This window comes from Acanthisitta chloris, unplaced genomic scaffold (genome assembly GCF_000695815.1).
Source record: "Acanthisitta chloris isolate BGI_N310 unplaced genomic scaffold, ASM69581v1 scaffold22614, whole genome shotgun sequence".
Taxonomy (NCBI): domain Eukaryota; kingdom Metazoa; phylum Chordata; class Aves; order Passeriformes; family Acanthisittidae; genus Acanthisitta; species Acanthisitta chloris.
In genome coordinates, this window is record NW_008667940.1 from 1 (window position 1) to 4,382 (window position 4,382).

Here is a 4,382-nt window from a genome sequence, read left to right on the forward strand (position 1 = left end):
TCCTTGTTCTTTAGGGTCAAAGCAGGAGTATTTTTCCTGAGATTCTTCTATTTTCCAGTTAGCTGCAAAGTAGTTTTACATATTTTTCCTGATATTCTTCTAGTTTCCAGTTAGCTGCAAAGTAGTTTTACAGAATGAAACTAGTCTGGGTTTCTGGATGCCACCAACAAATGTTCTTCAGGCTTTCCTTAACTAGATAGTTGTCATGCTATTCAGTGTTTTGAACTATTGCTTTTTGTCACCATATGCATACAGACACCTTAACCACTCTGATGGAATTTGATTTTCTCTGTGGCTGAATTTTACAATATTTCAAGGGAAATGCTAATCCACTTGACCATCAGCTGAATAATGAGGAAATTAGCACTTCTGAAAGCATAATGGAAATAATGCATAGTACTTGTTGAGGAATAAGCTAGTTGGAGTAGCATAAAATTTAAAAGAATGTGAATTGAACAAATGTTGTTTTCACCCTTGTTTGTGCTACCAGTGATTTCCAAAGCCACCAGCACTGTATTTGGATGTGTATGCACACCCTTACGTTCTCTTAGAAAGTAATTTTAAAATGTTAGGGAGTTATGTTCTGTTAGAAAGTAATTTTAAAATGTTAGGGAGACATGAACATATTTTAAACACATACCTGTAAGAGCAGTTTGATGTTATTAATATGGTTGACATTCAGAATCCATTTCTTTCTATTCTGGAGGGATCTTGAGACAGAAACATGTTAAGAAGGATACTTTGGTCATGTTACAGAAGTCAAACTGAATGAGTAATTAGTTGTTCCGTTCTAGAAGGTTGCCTGGGGTAACTTTTAAGAACAGGAACCTGGTGGCCCATGGGCTAAGCTGCCAGTACTGGCTGTACTGGTGCACCTGTACTCTCAGCCTCTTGCAGCAGTCAGGGTATGTGTTATTCTGGTAAAGGAAGCACAGCAGGAAGCTCTCAGTTCTTACTGTAGCTGTATGACAAGAAGTAGTCTCTCTGTTAGCTGATAACTACATGAGGAATTTCATAGAAAATGTAAACGTATAATTTTAATTGCATCTTGATTTACTGGTCATCATGGGAAGATTATGAAATAAGTACTTCATCTGTGCCATGCAGACAGGTGCACTTTGAGAGATCTGAACAGTCTGTCTCTTTCAAAAACCTTATCTAACATAACATGTACTTGAATTCAAGAAGAACAGTAAATAACTGAACTGGACAATGAATTCATATGAGGGTCCTTTAATGCTTTAGGTAGAAACTGGTGACTAAGTGTGCCTGCATTTACAGGACAAGATCAAAAATTGGTAATGCTCTTTTAGAAAGTATAGCCTTGCGTTTTACAGATAAAGGCAAAACATTTTTTGCTGAAAATTTGTTTCATAAATTTTATTTTTACTGCATTAGTGTAATAGTTTGCTATTTTTCTATTCTATTGGAATATGTAAATTTTAATTCTGCATTCAATGTGTTGTGCACAAAAATGTTTTCAGTTTTGGAATGTCAGCCTTGAACACTAACTTTAAGAATAACTTGATTAATGGTGCCCTGCCAAAAAGAATGATATAATCAATTGTTTCTGAGGAGAATTGCTGTAATGTAATACTGTCTATAAGATTTTTAGAACTTCTTTTTCTTATCTCTAAAAGTTTTCTGTATTAAAATAGGTTTCCTCCATTTTTTGATGACAATCCATTTGGTATATATCAGAAGATTCTTTCTGGCAAAATAGACTTCCCAAGGCATTTGGATTTATATGTAAAGTAAGTCTGATTCCCAAAACTGTCTTTTACATTCTCAACACCTCCTGTGCACTGTTTATTTATTCAGAGTATTTTGCAGTTGTTAAAGGTATATTGCAGATGAAATGCTTTGCTTCCTATTTAAAAATTCCATAGCTGAAATAATTGTTAGTAAACATTAGAACCAAGGAAGTGCTATTTTAAACATGAAGTTTCTCCTCAGAACCAGAGATAATTGATTGAGTGAGCGAGGACAGGGAATTATTTTTACAATCTTAGCTTAATCATTCATGGTATTTTGGTGGTGACCTTAGTCTTAGCGACCTTAGCACTTGCTTATTGTCACCACTAAGTAAATACATAAAGTGTTTGTGCAGCAAATCTAATGAAATCTGTCCAGCTAACTGTCTCTGAACTTTTATGAATTCTTTTGCAAAAATAAATGTCTGAGGAGGTTTTTTGAAGCCTCCATGGAATCATCAGCTGCACTGAATCAAGCATGTCTGCATGACTGTAGGCTGATTAGTGTCTAGTGTTTGTGTATTTCTTGTATTTGCCCTACAAAATACAGAAATACAAAGGAAGAAATGATGCTACTTAGAAGCTGGGGAATGGGGCAGGGAAGGAGAGAGAAAGATTTTTCCTCTTTGTTTGTTGAAAGAGTCTAAAAGGAGCATGCAAGAACTTTGCAAGTTCCCTTTAGAACAGATCATTCTTTTTTATCATTCACTCTCAAATGTCCTAAAATATGAGGAAATGAATAGGTTAAAGGGAAGTATGTCTATATTCTCCAACACTTGCATGAGAGTCAAATATATTCTGTTTAACAGAACATGTTTTTTTTTGCTTCAGAGACCTTATTAAGAAGCTGCTTGTGGTTGACAGAACAAGAAGACTAGGAAATATGAAGGTCAGTGTGAAATGTTGGGTGAAATATAGAACATACACAGGGCTGTAACAAGTCAGTGAGAAAGGTGTTTCTAGCTCTTTTATAGCTTTTGTTTCTATAAGCATGAAACATATATTTTCCCTTACATTACTTTGTAAGTGACATGTAACATGCAATCCTAAATGCAAAATTTAGCCTGTGTATTTCTGATTTTCTGGAAATCATACTCCTACTTGGATTAATGCTATCTTTCATGGTAGTTTCCCTTGTTCCTCACCACCACCACCTCCCCTTTCATTAATTTGTAGACTGAGGTTAGGCCAGAAACATGGTATTAAGTCCTGTAGGACAGAGTGCCAGCTCATTTGGTTCTTTCTCTGGAGTTAATCCCAGAAGGAGCACTAATCAAATTTGAAGGCTTAAAAATTATTTAAAGGAGTTTAAGGGTTGTTACAGTACTGTGATGTTTGGTCATTGTCTTGGTGGGGCTGATTAAGCACAGTCAAAGAGTCTTCCACTGAGAAGACTTACTCATCCTCTTCTGAATAGACTTCTGAAGGTGATAGCTTTACTGGTTAAAAATACATTGATGTGTCCTGGGTAACCTATTTCAGAAATACAGTTAGATCTGTGGTATGTCAAGGAAGAACACAAAGCAATCCTGTAAATTCTGTGGGATATCCTAATGTGGTACTACTTGCCATGCCAAGATAATGACAGTTGTAGTTCAGCCTTATTTGTTTCTGCAGCTCTGCAGTAGTTGCAATTGGTAGTTCAGTGAGAAGTTGGTTGCATGTGGACTATCTCAGGTACTGTAATGGGTTATAGCCAGAGCACCACACATACTCAGAGTAGGTTAATTTGCCCCTCTGGGAGAGTAAATTAATCTTACATTCATTGACTTGTTATTGTTGTTACGGTGCAATTGGTAGTGAGAAGTTGGTTGCATGTGGACTATCTCAGGTACTGTAATGGGTTATAGCCAGAGCACCACACATACTCAGAGTAGGTTAATTTGCCCCTCTGGGAGAGTAAATTAATCTTACATTCATTGACTTGTTATTGTTGTTACGGTGTGACAGCTCCTGAAATTAGCTTCTGTAATCTTCTATTTCTTCAGAGAAAGCTAAAATTTTCATTTCTCCTGATGTGGACTATCTCAGGTACTGTAATGGGTTATAGCCAGAGCACCACACATACTCAGAGTAGGTTAATTTGCCCCTCTGGGAGAGTAAATTAATCTTACATTCATTGACTTGTTATTGTTGTTACGGTGTGACAGCTCCTGAAATTAGCTTCTGTAATCTTCTATTTCTTCAGAGAAAGCTAAAATTTTCATTTCTCCTGGCAGGGGAGGTTAGAAGGTTGGCTTTCTGCACAAAGAACATTGTATGGTGCACATAGGTCAAGAGGGTAAAAGATGCACAGTCATCCAGGTTCCTTGAACATATTCATACAAGTATAAATGCTATAACCAGCTGCCCAGTGTTCTTTTTTGGAGCCTTTTATGACAAACTTAGACTGGTAAGAAAAGCCAGGAAATAGTGCTTTTTTCTTATCCTTCTGAATACTCTACAGTGTTTTCAGGGGTAGAAGCAGGAGGATTTTGTAAGCTGAAAATTTAAAAACTGACCAGTGAAAACTTTTATATCTTTTTACAGTTTTGAAGGAAAACAAAACCAAAATCAAACCTTAATTTATTCAAACGTATGTTTTGTGAAATGTGTTTGGCTGGATTTTGTGTTGTTTTGGGGTTTTTT

The 4,382-nt window shown here is 36.2% G+C and overlaps 1 long non-coding RNA gene across 1 annotated transcript in view; it reads left to right on the top strand.

Moving 5' to 3' along the window:
• Positions 1 to 1,657: 1,657 nt before the first annotated feature.
• Positions 1,658 to 4,382, top strand: part of LOC103800344 — a 7,898-nt gene continuing 5,173 nt past the window's right edge. Inside the window, exons 1-2 of the long non-coding RNA XR_624738.1 lie at positions 1,658 to 1,754; positions 2,586 to 2,643. This is a non-coding gene — a long non-coding RNA (uncharacterized LOC103800344). The remainder of the gene's footprint in view (positions 1,755 to 2,585; positions 2,644 to 4,382) is intronic.